The following is a 25,182-nucleotide window of genomic DNA, read 5'->3' on the forward strand; positions in this document are numbered from 1 at the left end:
TACTTACAATTCACTCAGCAAACTTCCAAAAAAAAAGAGAACAAAACGTAGAAAGAAAATCCACTGTCCATAACTAACCACACATAATGAAATTTACATTCAGAAGCCCATGTTTTTAGTGTTCTTTCATGTTTGAATTCATGAAACTAATTCCATTTCTCTATCAAGATGCTATTTTGATAAAGAAGTGAGTGAAAAACTTTCCAGCACCCTTGGAATGCAACTTTTATAACCCAGTTAAAGAAATTGCTTAGACTCCAGGAAAGGCAGAATGTTATTTTTTTTTTTCTGTATTAGCACAACTCAAATTTTCCAGCATTCAAATAATTTCACAGAATCACAGAATGTGTAAGGTTGGAAAAGACCACAGTGGGTCATCTGGTCCAACCTCCCTGCTCAAGCAGGGTCACCCTAGAGCACACGGCACAGGATTGCACCCCGATGGTTCTGGAATATCTCCAGTGAGGGAGACTCCACAGCTTCTCTGGACAGTCTGTTCCAGTGCTCAGTCACCTGCACAGTAAAAAAAGTTCTTCCTCATATTCAGGTGGAACTTCCTGTGCATCAGTCTCTGCCCATTGCCTCTTGTCCTATTGCTTGGCACCACTGAGAAGAGCCTGGAAACATCCTCTGACACCCTCCCTTCAGATACTCATAGACACTGATGAGGTCCCCTCTCAGTCTTATTCTGGCTAAACAGGCCCAGCCTCCTCAGCCTTTTCTCATAAGAGAGAAGCTCCATTCATTCCCTAAATCATCTACATAGCCCTCTGCTGGACCTGCTGCAGGAACTCCATGTCTCTCTTGTCCTGAGGAGCCCAGAACTGGATGCAGCACTCCAGATGTGGCCTCAATAAGGCTGAGTAGAGGGGCAGGGTCACGTCCCTTCACCCTAATACACGCCAGGACACCAATGGCCTTCTTGTCCATAAGGGCACTGCTGGCTCATGGAGAGCTTGTTGTCCACCGGGACCCCAGGTCCTTCTCTGCAGAGCAGCTTTCCAGCAGGTGGTCCCCCAGCATGTACTGGTGTGTGGGGTAACTCCTTCCCACGTGCAGGACGCTGCATTTGCCTCTGTTGCATTTTGGAAGGTTCTTTGCTGCCCATCTTTCTAGCCTGTTGGGGCCCTTCTGAAGGGCTGGGTTATCTGAAGAATGGCACAGCCATCTGGGGTATCGGCCACTTCTCCCAGCTTTGTGTTGTCAGCAAACCTGCTGAGGAGGCATGTAATCCTTTATCAGTTATGTGAATATGCTGTGGAAGTTCCATGTTTTATGAGCAGTTACAGAAGAAGAATTTGTCCAAGTTGTTACTACTTTATTTTTCTGTAATTAACTGTACTTCCTTCTTGCCTGATGGATCATGGGGAAGGTACAGTCACTGATTTACCTAGATCCTGTCGGTATATGACTGAGAAATAGGGATTATATGCTCACAACCTATAGATCACAGACTTGTAGTAAAAGCCACTAACTAAAAAACAGGAGTCTCAAGTTAAATCTTAGTTTAATGATTTCAAATGAGGACATAAGCCTGTATTTTTTCCATCTCTTTATCCTATGAACAGTATCCTTCTCAAAACAAATTATGTATGTAGCCTGAGAAACTGGGGAACTAACTTTATCAGAAAGAATAGATTTACAAGCCCTGACCCCCATCAGCAAGACAAGGGTCATAATTATAAAACTATTCCTTATCAAATGGAGAGGAAGGAAAGTATTTATTCATCATGAAATATGCTGCAAATCTGTAAATACTGTTGGAGGCAAAGAATTGATACGTTCTTGAACTTGTTAGGAAGCTGAGCAATGCAACTTCTTGAAGAGGGAATGGGAAGCGATTAGGAGCTGATGGATGAATTAGAGGTAAATATAGTGACTCACCTAATTGAGGAGCTGCCTGTCCCATCCCACACAGCTGGACCTCTGCCCTGATCCCAGCTACAGCCAGAGATATAATGCTTCATACCAATGCAGCCTGGAGATGGCAAACATATGGTAGTGGTGAAGATTTTCAAACGAATGTGTTATCTCCTTAATAAAAGTCCATGGGAAAAGTGAATTAAGAATTTTCTACCCTGATTACACAAAGTCTTTATTTTGAGATCTGTGATGGACACTTGCTCTGTTCCAAAGTAATGAGTTCACTGTAGTTCTAAGGGTTTTTATGTTCAAACAAAAAACATATATACCATCTTACAGTATAAGGATAAAGTAAAAGTGTAGAGTTATCTTTTTTGCAAAACCTGATTCTGGACAGTAAACTACTAAGAGCTACAGACTGATAGCACTCAGAGAGACTGAACACAGACAAAACATTAGTCATAATTAAATTAAAACTACCCTATGAATACCACCAATTAGAAAACTGTGTGCAAGAAAGAGGAAATAAAAAAGAAATAAAGAAAGAAAAGGCAGAGAGAAATGTGATTTTTGATAAAGATGAAAATGGATATGTATGGCATCCTACTACATGTGATGGCCATTAGTTTATAGATGAAAATAGTTATTGATTACTCAGGTTACAGTCACCTATTGGAATTAATTGGATCTTTTGTTCAGCTGTTCATCCCAAGAAAAATTATCCCTAGCATCTCCAATAAAAAAACTCCAAACCTTACCAATGTACAGATTTATAAATCGTATTTTCACTCCTAGTATTTTAATCAAAATGAGCTCAATTGTGACAGCTAGATATTTTGGTTCTAACTTTAACAGAACTAAGATTTGACCTTAATTTTCTGTGTGTTCCTTTTATTTGTTGCTGTTGTATTAATTTTGATCCATATCTGCTTTCTTCGGTTTCATTTTATGGTGAATTTAAGATTCTGTATAAGCAAGAGAAAGGTAAATCCTTGAGACTTCCAATTTCAACCTGTGATCATTATACAAACACACTAGAAGCCAGAAATGTTTCATCCCACCCCCCAGCCTAAGAAAATCTCTTATGACTGTTGATGGAGACAGATTTAATTATGGCACAGTTTCACAGAAGCCTGAGCATATGAGCACAGAGTGGACATGAACCGTTGTCAAGGTCCATCTGGCAATGTTTCAACTGCCAAGGGCAAGACTAGAGATCAAAGGAAAGAGTCAAAAATCCTAATTGCTGTATGAAAGCCTCATGTAGACCAGGCTTGCTGGCAGACATTGATCAGATTCATTATTACGTTTGCTATTTCTAGTTATAGAAGAAAAATGAGCCTTGCCTATGAATGTTTAAACAGGAAAGACAAAGAGATTCTGAAGAAAATCCTTTAGTCAGGGAGCACAAGACCTTTTTTCCCTTAAATTCAAACTTATTTGAACACTAAGAGTTTAAATTTTAGAGTTAAACTTAAGTCCCTTGTGAACTGGAGCTTCCACCAGAATTTGCTTGTGTCTTCTAAGTCCTGATGGCCCCAAGTCCTGATGGCCTCAAGCAGAGTCACTTGATAGTTGAGTTTTGGGATATAAAAAAAGGTGTTTCCTTTAACTGTTGCTTTCAGCATATGCCAGCAGCGACCTATAGGTATGAGGCTGCTGAGCTATTTTTGTGTAAGTCTGTGCACTTTATTGGAAGTCATGAATTTCTTTAAGGAAAGGGAAGACAAAGGAATTGCTTGCTTCAAGAGACTGGAGAGAAAAAGAGCTGTCTCCTCCCTTCCCCTCTCCCCTCTTCCCCACAGAAAGGAAGGAGGTGCACACATGCACTTCCAACATTCCTCTCTCTTGAGGGTCAAAAAGTCCTCTCAATAAGAAGATGAATACATCTATGTAATCTACTCTTTTTTTCCTCTTAACCAGAGAATATTTATCTTTACTTGGCTGACAACACAAGTTTGGGACCCCCCAGACTGTTTTTAAAAATAATTGAATTTCCCAAAATTCAAAATACGTTTTGAAAAGTAAACCACACTCATATTTTGGAACATGATTACTCAGATACAGCTGTTGGTAGGGAAGTGTAAGGTAAAATAAGCTTCAGAATTGGGGTTTTCATTGGCTGTATAAAACCTTTGGTGTTAGAAGGCCCAGATCAGTAGCTTGGTTAAAGCTAGGCAAAGGCAGCCATTTTGTCGAAAATTGTTTCATACATCATTATACATGGTGATTTTTTTCGCCAGGTTCTGAGAAAAAAAAAAGTTAAAAATCAGTGGGTCTCTCTTTTCTCCGTATTGTGCAAAGTCCAAATGACCTTTCACTATTGCTAGAGAGCTCTCTGAAGGCATTCTTTGATATTATCTAATCTCATTACTGAGAGAAGATAGAGTAACATTTTATTGTACACCATCTATACTATATATCTAATACTTCCTGTGTCTCTTAATAATTACAACACTGACACATTTATTTTCTCCTGAGCATCTGAGTAAAATTACGTGGTCATTAGATGATCTTATTCAAATCTTTTCAGTAACCCCTTATCAACTTTCTGAGTGTTTATATAACCTTACAATCTGCAGCAGCAGAACTAATTTTTGAAGTGACATTTGAAAATTCATCATGAAGTTTCAATACAACAGACTTACTTGTTTCATGAACTATTTCCCATTAATCCAATGGGAATTTTGCTATTTGAGTTCAGTGGGACAGGGACAGGACAAAAAGATACTTTACCCTGGGAATCATTCAGAATGCAGATTTCCTGACTTATTTTCTGATAAAACCTTTGAAATTTGATTTTTTTTTTTACATGATCAATATTTACTCTAACTGGCAGAAAAGCATTTTTACTTCTGCTTTATTTGTGTAAACTGTGAAAGGAGGAAGTGGGATGCAAAATTGCTGAAGAAACCTCCCAGACCAGAGGAGGGGGATTTTCTGTAGTCATCCAGTCCAAAATTCCCATGCTTCCAAGAGCAATATATCGATGCCTACTCCTCTTCCTGCCTTTCCATGTTTCCTTTCCTTACCATGGCATATGCATCCTCATGCTGGTCCCTCATTTCTGAAGTGATGAAATTCTTTTGCCCTCCTTATTGAGAAATCTTGAGACAACTCAGTTTCATAAATCTTTTTTGGTTTTTGTTCTGAATTTCTTTTTTCTTCATATATACAAAGTTTATGGCAAAATAATGTTGACATAAAAATATGTCTGGAGCTTTCAAGACAGAACTGAAAACATTACTCTTAGTCTGTAGTTGAAACCTGTAATCAGGTGACAAATATCCTTTGACAGATGCATATGCACACACCAGACCAGATTATAAATTAGTCTCCAAAAGGGATTTTTTGTGGTTATGTCTGAGCTGCTCAGGCTGTACAAGGAGACCTGACAGAAATAGTTTATACTAGCTAAGTATTAAAAATAAGTCTCTTGATACAATTGGATTTCATTGGTACTAACTGCAAATCTCTTCTTAAAAGAGGCAGTGTAAAATATCCTAGAAGGTGTGAGTTTGGATTTGAAAACAAAGACTGTCTGGATATGTTTATCATGAGTTCTATTTTAATGTTTAGGTTATGTCTTCATGTCTTCATTTTTTTTTATACAGTAACTGATCACCAGTTGCAGAAGAAGCCTATCTGCCATCTGTAGTATAAAGCCTCTCCTTTCTCGAGGATACAACCACAGGGATTTTTTCTAGACTGAGGAATTTTCCTGCTTTGGGTCCCTCTTCCTGGGCCATTTCACTGGATGATAAGTGCATCAGCAGAACTTAGATAGAAATGTTCATCATTAGTGAGAATATAAAAACACTTCCACATTTATTTTAAATAAGAATCACAGAATCAGCTGAGTTGGAAGGGACCCACAAGGATCGTTAAGTCCAACTCCCAGACCTGCACAGGACCATACTCAAGAGTCACACCATGTGCCTGAGGGCATTGTCCAAACACTTCTTGAACTCTGTCAGGCTGGTGCTGTGACCACTTCCCTGGGGAGCCTGCTCCAGTGCCCAACCACCCTCTGGGTAAATAATCTTTTTCTAATACCTAGCCTAAACGTCCCCTGACACAACTTCCCTCTGGTCCTGTTACTGGTCACCACAGAGAAGAGATCGGTATCTGCTCCTTTTGCTTTTCTCCAGGAAAATAGTTTCATTGCCATGGATTAAACAGTAAGATACTGATAGAAAAGTTTTGGTTCTCTGTCTTTCAAATGCAGTTCCAAAGAGTATGATTTTTTTTTTGTTATTCATTCTCCAAGATTGCTGAAGTATCATATATGTTCAACCTTTCTGTATGACTATACAAGATAAATACTTTTAAATGGCACAGAGGAACAAATGAGAGAGATTAAATTGTGTTCTCTCAGAGGAATGTTGAACACCATGTGAATATCCACACTGCAGATGAAGAATTATTAGGATGACCTTAGGAGAGCACTTTAAAAAAAAGCTGCTAAAGAATGATATTTTTCTGTGGACACAATGCCTGAGAATGTTTAACTCATGTTGCAGGGGAAATGAAGAAAAAAATTTAGAGAGTCCAGTATGACAGATATACTCAGCTCAAAATACTCAAAAGGAACAAACAATTTATGTCCAGCTCATGACCCCAAATGGTTGAAAGAAGTAATAAGCACCTTTGAATTATGGATGTGCCCTAAAAAGAGAGAGATGTTGTAAACACACAGTAGCATAACTCACAGCATATACTGCAAATGCGTTCTTAGTTCATCATATTATTGAAAGATGCAAACACTTTTGACATTAAATAACACTATTTATACTGAAAAATAGGAGTCTTCTAAATGACATTAGGTGTACTTACTAAAGAATACTATATACAGAACATCAAATTTTGGGGAAGCCATCTGTAAAACAAAAGTTCTATAATTTCTACTGCAAAGCAGTGGACATGCCTGCAAATACATGGCTGCATCATGACCTTATGTATTTCAAACTAACAGCACAGAGGGCCAGTCTAAGTGTGTCTTGTCTTAGGTTGAAACTGGCTGGCTGAGGCGCAGCTGGCAGTGCTGCAGCAGAGTGCAATGGTGGGATATTCATTTTGCTTCTCGGGAGATTTTCGGCATGTGATTATTGTACAGATGATGAATGAAAGGTCTGGGAATCAGGATGGCAATTCAGTACTGAGAAACTTGCTCTTGTTGTTGCTCAGCTGGGGAACACCACCCGCAACTCCCCAGCTGGGCAGTGCATTAAGATCAGAATGAGTGCCCCAGAGCATCCATACCAAAGATACTATATGGGCTACCAATTATCTGCGGGGCGAAGATGTAGCTTGACTTGTAGGTTCTGTAGTATCTACAAGCCAGGCCTCTCACTTCCCAAGAAAGTGCTCTAACTTCTTGACAGTTCAGCTGCAAGGTGGGTATAGTTACCATGTGCTTCTCTCCTGGCAAATGAGATCCCAAGTGGCTAGAGGTTCCTAGCATCAACAAAGGTATCTTTAGGGTAAAAACGGAGTGATCAGCTTAGGAAGACTTCTGCCTGCAGTGAACCTCACAGGGTTTACATTTTCTCACCTAATGTATGTGAGTTGTTCAGACTACTAGTTCAATAGTAGGCCAGCCACTGAATCTGTGAGGGAAACAGTGCTTCACTGAAGCAACCTAACTGGAAAAGTACTCAAAGTACATTCTTGACTTTATCATTTTATACCTGCACAATGCATCAGAATACAGTGATGTCTGGAATGGACATGAGAGCTCTACTGAACATTAAAATCTGCATACACTGCAGAAAAAAAAAAAACCAAAAAAAACCAACCCCAAACCCAAGCTTTTTCTGCTATTGCTATAACAGTTCCCCAAATGAAGTAAATTGTGTGATGAAAAATCTGTTTAAACTGTGATTGCTCATGGATCAATTCTAACATTTTTGTAAAAGACATCTCCTCCTCTCTCCAAATTTTAAAAAGCCTAAATTTTCTGCCACAGCTTGTGTCATAAACACAGCCTGAGACAATAACTTTTGAATCACGTTTCTGAGCAGAGGAAAAAAATAAAGGGTGTGATAGAATGGGGATTGCTGATGGGTTGTCAGTATAACAGAAAACATTTCTATCCCTGGAAGTTGGGTGTTCTTTTCTGCCAGCTTAACAAAATATAGACTATTTTTTAAGCTTGCAACAAGAGGATTAGGTTTTCCTCTGCATTTAATTGTTTTAGCATTTGGGCAGATATAATTTTTTTAAGAGGAAGCATGATGAAAGAGATTTATCTGTAAGATTTTCTTAAGGTGCTCAGAGTATTTATGGATGTAGAAATTCAGCTTCTTGCCTTCTTGATGTCTAGCAATGGAATAAAATTTATACCATAATGCTGAGATAGTTTTAAAGCAGTATGTATTTCTATGTTATATGTACAAGTATAGCTGTAACTTGTCAAGAGATGTAGACATATTAAGATGCTGAAAATTATATTTAATTAGAAATGCATAAAAGAAGAAGCATTCAATTATTTTGGCAGTCAAATTTACTTGAACATGTATCTTCATGCACCAAGAATGTATTGTAATTAATCACAATTATCTCTTGTACCTTTAATCCACACGTTAGGCCACAAATCTGTGTTGCGAAATATTCTTGAGAAGTCAGTTAGCAGACATTTGCTGTGGAAAATGAGTGAGTGACACATGAATATTACCTTGTATTTAGGGCACTTCCTGAAAGAAAAGAGTAACAAAGTCAGAGAAAATGCAGCTACAGTGATAAATGTGCCACTGAACGTGTTCTCAATGCAGTCAATAATTATACAATTTACCAAGTCCAGGATTATGAGGAAGAATTCAGACAGGCTAAGTTAAACCAAATTCTGAAATCACTGAACTGCCTGAGTCAACATGCCTCCATACTGCATGTTGCTGTTCCCCACTATTCTGGAAGGTGGTCTATGTGGACACCATTGCCCTGGCCTGGACTTCTTAGTTTCCATACATGAGTGGGCTAGAAAAACCTAATTCTTCTTATCTTGGTTCATATTCTTGCACCAAAAACCAAATGAAATACAAAATACAAAATTAAATACAATAAATATTTTTATTGAAGCAAAACAGATACCTCTGCTGTAGCACTCCTCCAAGTGTGCCAGTATGTGCAATTTTCTTGTAGATATAAAAGTATTTGCCTCAGAACTGTTTCATGATATAAATACTTCTCCCCAGCAATATTAAAAAGGACTACAAATCAGCAATGGAAAATTAAAAAAACAAAAAAAAACCCAACAAAAAGAACCCCAAAGACCCTCTTCTACCCTCCCCAAAACCATAGCACTTAACCAACAGCCTTTAGCATGCCTTTTCCAAACTTTAACTAAAAGTGAATAAAATGCCTGGGGGAATTCAGTGGTATTCTCTCTGAAACAGGTTAACCGAGTAGCCTCATATGTGTCAAGCCTTCATTAAAAATTTTAGTCCATCTATATAAAAAGTTTCCTGGTGGTTCTAAAAACTTCACCAAGAAATATCTAAATGAAGTCTTACGAATCTCTGTTCAAACGATCTGTTGAAAAACTTATTAGATTCTCTGGATCCTTCAACACAAACCAAACTGAAGTGCATGTGAATCAATTCCAACTTGCTGAGTAAAGAAAAACGTAGGTGATCCTTAAACATGTAGAGGGAAAACACAACAGCCTGGCAGTTTTAAAAATTATGTGTATCTACTTGTATAGATGCATGCATGAACAGAGCCCTGGAAACACCAAAAGAACTATAAACACAGGTAACTAGGAGTGAATTCTGGCCTGCTTCTTGCCAGGTCACTGTATTTCATAGCTTGTAAATGACATCCATTTTGGTACAAACATTAAGAAAATCAGAACTGCAGACATTCCAAAATATTTTATGCATCTTTAAACTGCTTCTTTCTACAAGATCCCAAAGGGTTACCATAGAACTCGAGGGGTAATATACAATTCAGCATGAGTCATGGAGACATAACAAAGGAATAAACATTTTGTGGGTGAATGATGACAATGTGTATTCTGTTCTTATTCAAAATACTCATATGCACTTTTATGTAATATGAAATAAAAATGGCATCTCTGTATGAATATTGAACAAAGTTGGCACATGTGAGTGTAATGTAATTAAAATCTTACAGATAAAACTGTTGCAGATAAGTATTTCATGTGTCCTAGTCAGGCTAAATCAAAAACAAATGTTGTCATGGTGCATAAACACCTCTGCCTCAGAACTGCAGAAAACGTGTGATACAGAGATGGCACCATTTGTATGAACTTACGTATCTGTAAAGTCTGAGAGAACTGGATTAGGGTGAGGAACAGAGAAGTAATTTCTGAGAATAATATTTGAGAAGTATCAGGTGAAGACAACCTTAAAAGCCTAAAGGATGGTATTGAGACAGCTAACAGGAACAGGAAAAGATCCTAGTCATGTTCCTGTTCAGCTTCTGTATAGTGATCACTAAGTCTACTTCATTCCTTGAAAATTAACTATCTCATACAAGTTTTTAAAGATGAAATTACAGATTTCTTTCCCCCTGAAATATGAATTTCACATCTTCATCTGGGGTTTTTTTTGCATTATTTTTTCCCCTCAATATTTTCAATGTAATTGTTTTATGTATTTTTAAATTTATAGTCATATGGGGTTCAGTGAATGTCATTCCTGACCTTTTTTTGTTAGGCAGCCATATAAAAGAGCTTATGCAAATCCTAACATTTCTTAATTCTTTTCAGTTCTTCAGGGGAGGAACATACTCCTGAAAGCTCTGTTAGCATCATTTTTTTTATGACAGAAAGGTGATAGAAAAAAGTTGCAACTTGGAACACGCTTGTCTGAAAACTAAAAGCAAATCTGAAATTAAACACAACACAATGTTTATGATAAGATAGATATGTAAAAAACATATGAGAGCATAGTGTATATTGCACATATATGTATTTTTTTCTGCATATCAGTCCAAACAGTTACGAATCATGACTGTTTATATGCCCATAAACAGAAATATTTTCATTGCAAAAATTATTTTAAAAGCTCCAAATGTTTGAAAACAAATAACCAGCCCAAAAAAATACAATTAGTTTTAAGTTGCATTTTCCATTTTGTACTTCAGTATCTGCTTTTCAGCCTTTTTGGGTCCTTTCAGCACACATGGGTCATCTTTTTCAACTTTTCTGTAGCAGAAAAGCTGGAACATTTACATGGGGTTTTTGACAACACTGAAATTTTCTATAAAATCTTGTCTTTTTAATTAAAAACAGGGATTAAAACTGTAATTTGTAATTTATCTAGGTATAAGTTATGCTACTTGTACCTCAGAATGTCTTTTCCTATGTTATACACATTTACAGAGCCTAATTAAAGAGAGCTTGGATTTCAGCTGCAACTGTTAGGAACGGTTATAATACAATAACAAAATTATTTTATTTTTAAAATATAATCTATATTCTTGGAAAAAATACAAAGAAAATATTTGCTTAATTGCTAAAAAAAAATCTGTATTATAGCAAAGTAGTTAATATCTGAAATGCTACATATGATTTGCCTTCATCTAATACTACAAGAAGAGAACAAAAGGGAGATCAAACTCCATATGCACTACTACATGCCATCTCCTTCCCATCATTTCCTGTAGTAATAAGCAGTTGGAGGACTGTGATGAACCTGGGCCTCAAATCCTTTTCTGTGTATAATTTCAAATTATGTCTCCCACAGAATACAGAAAATTTAACATTCATTTCAATATTTTAATATAATGAATTATAATAATTAGAGAAAAATTGTGAAACCATATTTATATGAATGCAATTATTCAGAATTTTACAGAGAAGGGACTTCATTTTTAAAGGACTGATGGTTCATGAACTGATAGAAAAGAAAGTTTCTTCAGGAAATGGCAACATGCAAATATACATACGGCAAATGAAGATTTGAATTTGTGCATTGATAGTTTTTCCACATGTGAGAAACACTTTTGATTCAGCAAAAGGGTTGTGGTTTTTTTTGTTTTGCTTTGAGTTATCTATCTATCTATCTATCTAGCAATCAACCTACCTGTCCATTATCTATCTATATGTATGTGTATAGGATGCCTTTAAAACACCTCAGCTTCAGTTTTCATTGTAAAGTGAGTGACGAATTCAAAACCAAAATCACGTGTATACAAGTCATTCATCATGGCTGAAATGCTGGCTTTCTGTGGAGGAGAGATATAGCTGCACCAACAGATAAAAATCTATAGGCATAGACAGTTTTCTTTTTAGTTTGTTCAGCTTAGGAGCAAGGACACATGCAGTTGACATCACATGTAGGTTGTCAAGGGATATATACTCTTCTGAATACTTAATGACTAATCAGAGTAATAAACTAGAAGAGAAAGGTAGTTCTGACAGAATGAGTGCTTTTACCAATGATTGAATATCAGTTATGTCTCTACGAAAAACCAAACCAAACCAAAACCACCCTATAGGGTCAGACTACAAAAAAGGAAAATACAGCCTTTAAAATTATCTATCCAGATATCTGCAACATAGTGATCTCTATAGTTTTTGTGGGACTAAATGTGGAAAAAAGGCACATGTAAGAGATAGGAAGATGTGCTGATTTCAGCTGGGGTAGAGAAACTGTGCATGCCTAAGCTTTTCTTTGCCAAAAGTATGGTTAGTTCACATAGTGCCAGCCAGGGGATGCTTATTTTTCCCATGACTTCTTGAGATGTGAAGGCAGAAAAATAGAACAGATGGACTTAAATTTTCAAAAGGACCTGATTTTCACAGAAAGAATGCTCAATAAACATTAATATTTGGAATCTTTTAAAATAAACTACCAAAAATACTAGAATTGCAGAAGCCTGGTCACTTTTAGCAATGAGGCTATCACAAGCATAATTCAAAAAGCCCAGCAACATAATACCCTAATTTTAAAGATATTTCTTGATTGAGAAAGAGATTAAATATTCTTCAAGGACTGAATTGTACTTGAATGTCATTTCAGAGACCACCATGTGCACCATCTGTGTGGTTCAGGGAACACAGCAGCCTTTCTTTGTCTTGCAAAGGTTGCAGGCTTGAGTAAAGGGAAAAATAACTGGAAAAAAAGATGTTTCCATTCAATAAGTAATTCAGTTAATCAGGGTATGAAATCACTGGCATCACATAAGTTAGCACACAGAAATGACAGTGTGCAGAGAAGCAGAATAGAGTTAGCAGAGACTGAATGATCAGAGAGGCATGTGACTCGTTATGGTCAGAATGAAAGCAGTAATTAGAAGGATTGTAATTAAACCATCAAGGTCTTCAGGTCACAGAAACAGTAATTTCCTACAGCTTTCAGTTCCCAAGAATCAAGCTTAATTTTAACCCTATGCCTGTAGTACTTAAGCGGGAGTATTGTTGCACTCCCCTAATGATACTTGAAAGAGTAGGTAACATCTCTCCGATAGTATCCAAAATAGTGGCTATCTAGTCAAGGGTGAAAGGACACAGGAAACATTTATTTCCACAGAAGAGTGTGGCAGTCCCAGACATCCTCCCAGCTTCTGTTGGAAGCTTTGGGTGTGACCTGCCTCCCTCTGCTCCTGTCAGGTACCAGACAGCTGCTGAGGCTGCTCAGCTGCTTCTGAAATCATAGAACCATAGAAAGGTTTGGGTTGGAAGGGATCTCAAAGATTACCTACTTTCAAGCCCCCTGCCATGGGCAGGGACACCTTCCACCGGGTTGCTCAAAGCCCCAACCAAACTGGCCTTGAATGTGATGAGGCATTCACAATATCTCTGGGCAACCTGTTCCAGTGCCTTACCACCCTCAGTAAAGCATCTAAACCTAGTTTCTTTCAGTTTAAAGCCACAATGACCACAGCAGATTACAGCCTGACATATTAAGGTAAACCACCATCAATTTCAGTTTTCTCTACTATGTCAGATTGCCTTTTGTGGCAATTCAAAATCAGCTGCCTGAGCAACGCGCCCATACCCATGGTCTAGTGTAAAGTGGCAACTTGCTGTGGGTTGCACATGTCCTAGTGTGGATGTTTTAGGCTTCTTTAGGAGTATTGACATGTTGATATGCAATGCCTAAAAAACCACAACCCACAACAATACCTAAGAGCACTGATTTGCTACATCATTTTTTATGAAATATTTAGTAGTTGATAATGCCTTGTGTGGTAGCTCAGTAATCTCAATTATCTGTGACACACATAAGAATTAATATAATATCAGCTATAAGCTGACAAGAGGTTTAAATATTGCTACTGGTTACAGCTATTAATTTTGCCTAACAATAAGGTGGTGTTGTAGGCTTTAGTATACATTTCTGTAAAAAGGACATTATTTACCATATGCAATAGTGCCATTTCTTTGCCTTGAAAATGTAATATACTTAACTCATCAGACTTCCTTTTACTTACAGTTTGGATAAACTCTATAGCTACATATTCTCCTTTTGTTGTCTTTAAAGTATGACATGTTTTATAGAATTAAATGACTTCTGACCTATAACAATAAGCAAGTTCCATACAAGCATAAAACACAAAAAGACAGCAGAATTATAAATATAAATGTTAACCAATTGTCAGTGAATTTTCCATTATAATGTAGTTTCTCTTATTCCTCAAGAAAATACATACAGGAAAAAGTAATATACAGGTACCTATATATTTTATCAATAGACTAAAAGACATTTAGTGACACAGTCAAATCTACTAAAATATAAGGACAAGTTAATAGCATATGCAAAAGAAAACAGGGACTGGAATTTGATTGTATGTTTGTTCAATTGTATGTGAATCTCCACTTAAGATCTTTTAAGATCAGTGAGACACTCCAAACTAGAAGATCTATATTGAATTGGAAATTAGTGGTTGATGTGTGAAATGGTAAATGATAATCTTATTTTCTGTTGAGACCATCATCTGATATATTTAAATGATTATGTTTTGAACAGTATTTAAAAGCAATCTCTGCCTCAGAAATGTAAGCCAAGACTGAGAAGAAATTACAGGCAAGTTTATTCTTGTACCATTATTTTCTTCTCTTAGTGCTTTAGCTCACTTTTTTAGTTCCCGATTTTCCTTTCCTTCTATCCCTTTTCCATCTTTTATTATTTCTCTTCTCATAACATTCTAACAGACTTTTTTTTGTCAGATGTTCTGATATTTATTTACCTTATGATTTCTATCCTGTGTTTCTGGTAGTGGAAGCAAATCATGAAAAAATTAGCCCTAAAGATTGTGATTATTTATGAACTACACAAATTTGTGCCTTCACTCTGCCTATATTCAAAAGAAAAAATAAATTAAATCAAGCAAAGAGCATAATTTCTTCATATCTCTCCCGTAGGTGTAGTTTATGCTATTCAGTATATTATTGGGTAACTTATGTATTATATTTCTTTAGTATCCTTTAACTACACAGGCTAGTTTAAGGATATTAAAGAAATATAAGACATCAAATTAATCTTTCAAAATTACTTTGTCTCAACAGCTTGACTTTTAATCAGTTTGGGGGCTTCTGGGAAGAAAAAAGGAAAAAAACCCTCAAACCAACCAAGAGAAAGAAACACAGTCAGTCAAAAATTGCAGACAGCCTCCATCCTTTCAGAATAATTTTGAAAATAGCTAGAAATTTTCTCTTTTCTCTTGTGGTGAGAAAGAAATTATCTTTCATGTTACCTGAGAAGTGATGCTTGGAATGTGTTAAATAGAAAACTGAAGGTGAAAAATCCTATTTCCAGAAGTTTCTAAATTAGCAGCCAAGTACGAGATGGCCTGACTGGCAAATTGAAGACTATTGATTAGATCAGAGAAAAGAAAGAAAAGAAAAAGTGAAGACACTTCAAAATGCAGTCAGAAAACTTGTTTGCTTTTAATCTTTACTAGATGGGATTACACTTTTTCTCTTATGAAAGGACCACAAAAGCAACCTAGCCCTCTGAGATGTAGATAAACTATTGTACCTAACTATAGTGCAATAAATTATAATTTTCATGGATCACAATGGGATACAGAGAAGCTTGAATTACCTTGACATGAGCTAGTTGAGGGAAGGGAAGAATTTCAGTGGCAGCACAGGGACACAGTGCACCTGGGCTTGGACACAGGGTCACTTAGCAAACAGCAGTTGCCCCAGATGTGTGTACCTCTGCCTCTGCCAGAAGTTCTCACATCCATTACCCAGGATGAAGTTTGCTTCCTAATTAAGTTTTTGAAAAGTGAGGTGGCCAAATCGAACAGCTGACAGACAATTTCCAGTAAAAAAAAGAAATCAATAAGCTGCACGGCAGAAGAAAAAATCGTTGAAGAATCAGTTTGATAAATACAACTGAACCTTTAAATATTGCTCATGAAGCTAAACAAAATAAATTCTCCACATCCCACACCTTACATTGAGATATAAACCTAAAATTTAAGATTTATCTTAAGCAGAAAATTGCCTAAATGTTGTTACCATATAAAAATTCATCTTTTTTCTAAGGTGAATAAATATAGAAATAATGCTTTTAATTATTCTATTAGCTTGTTATCCTTTAGAAATTTTGACAAAATTCTTTAAGACAACACAATTATTGTGATTACAGTGGACATAAGTTGCTAGCATCCACTGATGAAAAAATTATGGGAATATATTAGAAGACTAGTAAAAGGGTTTTGAATACAATATGCATTTAGCTGTTTTAAGCAAAAGTTGCTTAGATTTACTTTTGCTGGATAGTACCTTTTAAAAGACTTTTTCCTTCCTCTGAAAAGTTAAAGGAAAAAGAAACTTCTCCCTTCTTTACACTTTGATTTGGTTTATTTATATCCATTTCCTGAAAATTAAAGTTTTTTTTTTTTAATTTTCAACATCTTGTGGCTGAATCCTATCCTGTACAACTGTTGACTTTGGTGGGATTACACACAGAAAGGCTGAAAGTCTGAGAAGTACTTGTTTCTTTGACTTGCCCGTTATTAGAACTACCAGTTTTTTGACAGTATAGGACAGCAAATAATCATTTTGATGCTTACTGCATTACTTTTCCTTTGGAATAATTGGGAGGCCAAAACCTCTTAAGCATTGTATTCACTTGTATTCATTCCACTAATGCCCCACAGAGAGGTAACACTTTTTTCAACATAACATTTTACTAAATTAAGCAGTAACAGGGGAAATGGTATCTCTCAGTCTGTTATCAGCCAGAAACAGATGGGAAACTGTGGCTGTGATGCAGAACGCATTAAACTGTGGATTCCTTTTTTTTAGCATGTTTCCCCTCAGTTTTGTCCAGTTGATTTGATTGTTTCATCTGCTATTTATGTCCTATCCTTCAGACTGAAAGCTCTTAGAGACACACACTTTCTCATCAGTTATGTTCATGCAGTGTTTAGCACAATGAGACCAAGATTTGTTTTTAAGTGGTAACAAAGTAAAAATGTCTGGTAAATACAGATAATAATAATAATAACAAGGCAAAACATTGGCTTCTCTGTCTTGGTTTGTCTTACTTATACTTGACAAGATGAGATCAGCTGGGATGTCTGGAGGGACATTGCATCTTTCCAATGGAAACTATAGAGGGGAAAACACTACAGTGAGAGCTGCTCAGTCTCACTTAGCAACTAAAGTGATTGCAGTGGGTAGCAAGGACAGACAGGTTCAGTCGTGCCAGACTGTGCTTCTAGGGACAAGAGCAGAGGTGGTGTCACTGAGAAAGTCACTGACATTCAATAAAAAATGCTGAGGGACAGAGAGCAAGATCTGACCTTCAAGAACACTGATGGCAGAAAGAGAAAAGTGTGCAAGCCCCTAATTTAAATTTTCTCTAATTGAAATCTGCACATTTATCTTCAAAATGGAATTTCTATTGTCACTTTAATCAAATAAAACTGATGTCAGAAATTCTTAGGTCCTTGTGGAAAAAGTTAAGTACTTCTAAATTTAGCTTTCTGAGTCTATTGGAAAATATATAAAATATGTAAAAGAATACAAATTTGTTATTCAGACTACATGAAACATATATATAAAAAAATTCAAATGTTATAGGACAAACTTCTTACAGAGAAAAACCACATAGAACTGGTCTAATCTTCACTCTGTCTTGAACCTTAAATATCATCAAGACTACAGCTTGCACTTACTTGGTTTAAGAAATACAAGCTGGCTCATGTGCACTCTGGCAGTGTGAAATAGTCTAAGAAGGAACAGAGAAATCATTGTTTTCCCCTTAGAACATAAGTAATTAGTAGTAATAAAAATATTTTAACAGGACAAGAACTTGCATGATACTGTTAGTAAAATAAGCCATCTTCTCTTCGCTTGAACACTTTGAAAGACTGCTCTTTTTCTTCAACTCTGTGTAGAAGGTCATATTAATTTGCAGCGTTTGATGTCACGTTCTGGTGATTAATATTAATTTTATATGGCTAGGGGAAAAAAACCACCTTAGTCTGTGTAGTCAAAATAAACATCTGCTGCCATTTTATAGAATGTCCTAAAATTTGTGCTCATGCTGCTTTATGGAAGAGCACACTGCTTTACTGTGTTCCTTTCCTCACCATGGGTCTCCAAATTTCCATTCCCACTTTATGCACATGCCACCTTTGCAGCAAGCTGGAGAGGAAGCTGTGACCTAGAAAATATTTTGATAAAAGGATAGCAGGGTTGCTGAGCAAATGCTTGGATGGTGTTGGCAGCCCTTTGGAGTAATGGCTATGAACAAAGAAGGGGAAATAGAACTTAGCCTTTTTCATATGCTGATATGGATACTGTCCCAGACTTTGCAAGATTCCATACTTTTGTGCTCCTGTGGTCCAGATGGACCTGATCAGCAGCATCCTGAAAGAGGTGAAGGAGGTGTTTGGAGCCATGGTGCTGCCTTTCCAGCTCTCCAGAGTCCCCTGACCAAGCAAGCAGCACCTAGCAGAGTGAATAGTGCCTCATGATTTAATAAAGAAGAAAGTCAAGGGGCATGGGCTACACTGAAGAAATCTGCATTAGAAGGTGCTGATTTAGCTCATCCTGATGTTTGCTTGGTATTTAGGTGTTGACATAATGTGGCCAGAGGTGTTGCAGAGGCTTTTCTTACTTGGAATGGAAATTCCCTTGTCAAAAGAAACATGCTAACCAGGATTTTAGTCATAAAAGGGAGGGAGAGTGGATTATTTTTTCCTCGGTCTAATGTATCTCCAGGTTGTAATTAGAAGGGTAATACATTCAAACAAATCTGAAAACTGTGGATTCTAAATTTTCTTTAACAAACCAAATACTCAGATAACAAAATACAAACCAAGAAAAAGCAAATAAAAGCATAATTTTCTTGTGCTGATCGAAACAATACTAAACCCTGACTCAAAATATGTCTTACTCTAATGTTATTCTAATGTTCAGGTCAGAGCAGGTTTTGGAAGTCATATAAGAAAGCCAAATGAGATGGGAGGAGTGAACAAAGAGGAGGATGAGTTTAGCTGTTAAACAAAGTTAGCACCACCATAATTGCTGATCTTCACAGAGGAAAAAATATGTAATTGATAGATGAATATTTATCTGCATTCAACTGTGGAATAGTTTTAACCGTTCAAAAAATAGCCTGTAGTCATATATGCATATTAAAATAGACCTCTTAAACCTGTCAGCAAGATTCTGAAATCTCTGTAGTTGGCCAGATAAAACACTGAAATATTGAGGGATTCTCCTATTTCTGTTTTTTCCAAACACCTACCTTGTTCCACAATCTCTACCTTCCCCTTAAAAAAGAAGCTGTAGCAAGTTGCTGCACTGAAAGAGAAATTTGGTTGATGGCTCTGAAGCTAAGTTCATGAGCAACACAGCACAAGACCACGAAGTTAAGTTAGTGTCATTGTTTCCGACAAAATAGCTGTCTCAAACCTAGGGTTCTCAACATGAAAGCAAAATTACATTGAAGAAGTAATACTGTCTATAAATACATGTTTGGATTGTACTCAGTCCTCTCTATTACCAATTTCTACCTTGTAGAGTGGAGTTCTAGAAATGAGTTGATCTCAAATTAGAATTTCTCTCTGCCTTTCTTGCTGTAGTTATTAGGGCACATGATATAAGCCTCAGCTGCACAACCGAAAAATTCTTTGGAATGTGTCAGGCTATTTTCTGAAATCAGTGTAGATTTTCACATTTCCGCACCCCTTCAAGTAACTATTTCATAATTTGGCTTTTTATTTTTTGGCATGATCAATATCTGTTCATGTTTTTTGTTTTAGTAATAGGACTTTAATGAGATATAAGATGTTCTAGAAATTACATTGCAAAGCCATCTATAATACCTGCAGTAGAAAAACTATAAAATTAGTTTGAGTTTTTGAACATGTACAGTGAAATACTTCCTTATTCGCATTTCCAGCAGAGGAATTTAGAATTAGATTATGGTTTGGACAATGAAACCTTAAGCTCTGATTCTCATACCTAGACTGAGGTAGGTCTCTGTGATTGTTGGAAACTCATATTTGCTTTGTTGGAACAACAAAAGAAGTTATTATTGTTGTGACTCAAAAAAATAAAACTCTGTAGAAATGCTTAACATATTTCATGATCAAAACTAGATTACTACTTTGATATTGTCTTTAAAATGCTTTACATGCATATACAGCATAAATGAGAATGATTTGCCTGTTTAATATGCAAGAAAATATGTACTTTATTACTAGTTTTTCATGCTCTGTGATCTTTCAGAGCTGTAACTGCATCTACCTTTGACTGATTAGTTCACTTGTTTCTATTGCATCTCTCACACAGAATTGGATAATAAGCAATAGTATAGGCTTTGTAATCCTACATTGAAAGTAAAGATTAGAAATGATAGTGCTCATATCAGAGATATAAAAGTAACTTTGAAGACAAGATATTTCAGTTTAAAAGGGTGTTTTGTTTGATGTAGAATTTTATTCATCTTATTCAGGTTAAACCCCCCAAACCTATGACTTACATTAATTTAATCTATTAAAGCTGCTGAAGATTTCTGGGCCTAGCCCTTAATCACTTTCCAACATCTTCCTAGTTTGAAGAGCTCTTAAATTGAACATGAGTTACATTTTCCCACTTAATACTCTTCTCACACCTAATAAGAATAGAATGAGGTGCTATTAATTTGATATTTCACATGTACCTGAAACTCATAAAATGCTAATTAATTCAAAGATTTTACTTTTTAGCCTGTATAAAACTCATAATCCTTTCATTCTATGATCTGATGATTATAGCTCCGTGACTTTATTTTTTTTATACCTGCAAGGTAAAGTTTATATTACAAGGAAAATAATAAAGCACTGTTCCAGGTTCAGAACCTCAAAGCAAAACTTAATTAAAGATGAATGGAGTCTTGTAAAGAAAATATGTCAAGGAAAGCTAAAGAAAAAAATCTATTTTCTTAATTATCCTCTGAGGTTATACTTCAATTGTTTCTCTTCACTGCTAAGCAATTCTACTCAGAGTGAGTACTGGCATGGTGCAAATGAGCTAGAAGTGGCACACTTTATGTTGCATATTGAGGTTTGCTTTTCATGTTTACCATCATCACCTTGGTAGGGAAATCTCTCTGAGCAAGAAAAGGCGTGCATGTGTGAGTGTGTGTAGGAACACACGTGCAAACAGAGGAGCAGACCACAGCAGCAAACTCACTGCTGGAGGCAGGTGAGTCCCAGCAGCTGCCCTTGGTGCGTTTGTCTGCAGGCACCGCGCCACGGGCGGCTGAGGGCAGGCTGGCAATCACACCGGTGGCCACAGCACGGTCACGGTGCTGCAGGCAGAGCAGAGTCACGAGGAGCGGCAGGGTGCTGCTTCTCCACACTCTCCACGTGCTCTGGCCGCGTAAAAGGCAAGCATTTAGGTTATGAGTTTAGCTGTACTTTTACATTATACATCCGTCTCCCTCAACAAAGACCTTTACAATTCATGAAATTCTTTGAAACAGCAGCAATAATTGATAGTCCTTCAGTGTTTGAAATAGTTTGAAGTAGATGTCTAAACAACACTTGATCCCAAAATTCTGTTACTAAATGGAAAACTCCAGTTTTCTGGGAGTACTCTATACCTGCATGTATGTAGTAACTGTTTAGCCACTTAATATCTTTAGTATTTTAACATGTTTTTAGAAATGAAATTTAAAAGGCAGAATTTCTATATGGTTAAGCCAGTGTCCAAAATTCAGGGTGACATGATCTGGTTTTATTTCTAGACCTCAGATCTCTCCCTCTCTATAAACCCCTTAAACTTGCAAATTTTAATTCTAGTAACATTTTGGGCATAATTTCTCAATACACATTCAGTATCCTGCAGTTAGCAGAAAGTGCTGTAAGTACTCATTTTGATTTGAACATCAGAGGTTGAACATCAAGATAGGTCTTTGAAAAACAAATTGTGTAATAAGCAGAGAAAAAAAAGAATGAAAGAGAGGAGGAGAAGACAGGAGGAACACACATCCATCTGGTATTCTGCCACTACAAATGGAGTTGTATAAGAAACCTGTTTACTCTTGCTACCAAAATGCACAGCACCAGCCAAACATAAACAAACTTTCAATTATGGAAAGCAGGAGCAGTGGCAATTTCCCTTAGCTGGGAGGGAAAAAATGCAGAAAAAAAGCTCTTTCAGCCAGGCTAAGACATGCAGAGTAACATGTGATGTTGCCCAGAGCTTTTAACATGATGAAATATTCCTAACAAGATGTTAAAGAAGAAAAAAAAAACCCAAACAACCAAAGCACAAAGCACTTGTGAATTTGCCCACTGTAAACTGATGACTAAAGCATGTTATGAGCCACTGGTGAGAAAACAGGTGAGGAAGGTGACTACCTTCCTTGGTACCACAAAGAGAACCCTGCACTTGCTATCATGACACTGCAGAATGGGTGTACCCTGCCAGAGTCTTTGCTTGGGATCTTGAACCTGGCAGCTGAAAATTAAATTCTGGACCTCCTTTCTGGTTATCTTACATCTAAAGGATGATGTATCCACTTTGTTGGTGCTTTTCTATTCCCCCAATATTGTCACTCACAGAAGAGAATAAAACTGGGCTCTGAGTAATAACTGTTTTGTTGTAGAGTATACGTGAAATCATCAGGAAGACAAACTGCTTTGCCTAGAGTCTAGGCAACCTTCCAAGGTTGGCCCATCCTGTTTTGGATTGCTTTGTTCATCCCAAGTTGTAGCCCTGACACAGTCCCTCATTGCTCATTTTTTCAGCATGTATTTGCAGTGTATTTTTCCATTTCATAACTTAGTGGTCAACTTAAAAATAATAGAGGAGGAAAAAGATTGAATGATATAATAAGAAAATATAGTATATTCAAGTTGACATATAAAATGTTTCCTACTCCCCACACTGAATTAATTTTGAAATTAATTGTTATAATTTAAAAAAAGCTCAGAAGTTTCTGTGGTCAGAAACCTGTGCCTGGTTTAAATCATATATGCAACTGCTTTTAGCTTATTGGACAATTCAGTCATTTAAACAAGGGGTTGAGTAATATTTTCATTTTACTGTTATCACAGTTCTATTTGAGATGTGACAAGAAGTATATTTTGTCCTATGGGATGAGTTGGAATATTCTCTATGCTATCATCTAAAATGAAGTATCACCCAAAAAATTTGTTTCTCAGATAATAAAGCAAGGAATGTGTAGTATGATAACAAAAAAAAGACAGGCTATACTTTCTCATATGTAGAAATGGTACAAAGATAAAAAGTTGTCTGTGTCCATATATTAGAGAATCTGAGTATATGTCACTAAGGTGAAAGAAAGCAATTTTAAAGTATATCTATAATTCAGAAACATGCCTCCATTCCAGACTGATAAAAATCATACTTTGAAGTAACTTAATTACTTATGATTTTAAAAATCATAGCCAGAAGCAAATACCTATTGTCAGGAGAACAGGGTTATATCCTAAGGGAAAGGATTATTATCTGTATACCAAAACATGGCAGAGGAATGTACAACTTTGCTGCTTGTTTCAGATGATTTTATTTCAGATTTCATTTGGCACAGATCCTCATCCCCAATAGCTTTCAGAATGACTTTCTTCTACTCCTCAGGAAAAGAAATAACTGGATAATGAACAATAAATGGTACAGTTTATATTTAGTCTAACAAGATGCAAAAAGTAAATCATTTCTGCATATTTGCAAGTTATGGCAACGTTTTAAATTTGAGATTTGTGCAGCCAGAGGACAAATTTTATGGCTTACAACTGGGAAGCTGGCAGGATATCATTCTCTTGATTATATGCAACAGACATAATGTCATCCAATATATGGTCTAGAAACTGGCATTATCTGCTGAATTAAGTCAGTCAAATAAAATAAGCAAATATATCAATTAAGAAGATTTCCTGCATGCTGTTTAAGCATCACCCTCCTTTGACCTGTTTTTAAGTAATTCCCATGAAAATACACTCACACAGATATGGAAAGCATTTATACCATGCACTACTTTATACTGAAGTTCTTGTTTGGAGGCACAGTGTCTCCAGGATCCCCGCAATTATGGATGGAAAGGTGCTCATCCAAAAGACACAGAGTTCCAAATTTGATGCCACCCTTGGACTCTCTCCACTGATCACACTATCTGGCCTGACTGGCCTCCTGTCACCACTGAATGCCAGCATACAATTCGTGAAGCAAATCCATACTGTGCTTAGAAACAGCAGCTTGACAGTCCCAGGCTCCACAAGCAAGCAGTGCTGAGTTGTGAGAGTTGGTGGACCTGACAGATGAATATGCATCGGTCTCTTCCTCCCTCACCCACCCTCTTTCTCTCATTCTCTCTCTCTAATATATGATTTAGCCATAGGTTAGTGTATGTATGTATACACACACACAGATATCCAAGTATATCTATCCGAAAATATATATGTACAGGTGTACATGTGGGTGAACGGTTTATGTATGCATTCTTACAGAAAGAGAATATATGTCAGCTCCAATAAAATCTGTATAATTTTATAAGTACTACCTGATAAGAGCACCTGTAGGTCAAAAATAGTTAAATTTTGAAGCTGTTTTCATGTTAGTCCATTATTTGTAAGATGATTGACCTTATTCCTGCCAGACTTGCAATAAAAAAAGCAAATGACAGGATGATGAATAATATAATCATGTCTACACCACTACAAATCACTACCCATCTAAGTACCACAAATGTACAGTCATACTCTTTCTTTCCCCATCATAAAACAAAGTCTGTTTGCTAAATTAAAACACTACATGTTTACTAGCTCATTTGTTTTCAATGAACTTGGATACGAGCAACAGGTGTTTTATTTTATACTGAAGCATTTCGTAACAATGCTTTCCTTCTATTTTTCCTTTTACTTGATATT

The 25,182-nt window shown here is 36.5% G+C and overlaps 1 long non-coding RNA gene across 2 annotated transcripts in view; it reads right to left on the minus strand.

Annotated features, from left to right (window-relative positions):
• Positions 1-13,471, minus strand: part of LOC108449061 — a 27,246-nt gene extending 13,775 nt beyond the window's left edge. The window contains exons 1-2 of one of the 2 annotated variants that reach the window (XR_001865162.1): positions 8,434-13,471; positions 1,885-1,978 (exon numbers count right to left, since the gene is read on the minus strand). This is a non-coding gene — a long non-coding RNA (uncharacterized LOC108449061). Of the gene's footprint in view, positions 1-1,884 lie in introns of both variants that reach the window. The other variant, XR_001865161.1, reaches the window with a different exon arrangement.
• Positions 13,472-25,182: the final 11,711 nt, after the last annotated feature.

This window comes from Corvus brachyrhynchos, unplaced genomic scaffold (assembly GCF_000691975.1).
Source record: "Corvus brachyrhynchos isolate BGI_N302 unplaced genomic scaffold, ASM69197v1 scaffold9, whole genome shotgun sequence".
Classification (NCBI taxonomy): domain Eukaryota; kingdom Metazoa; phylum Chordata; class Aves; order Passeriformes; family Corvidae; genus Corvus; species Corvus brachyrhynchos.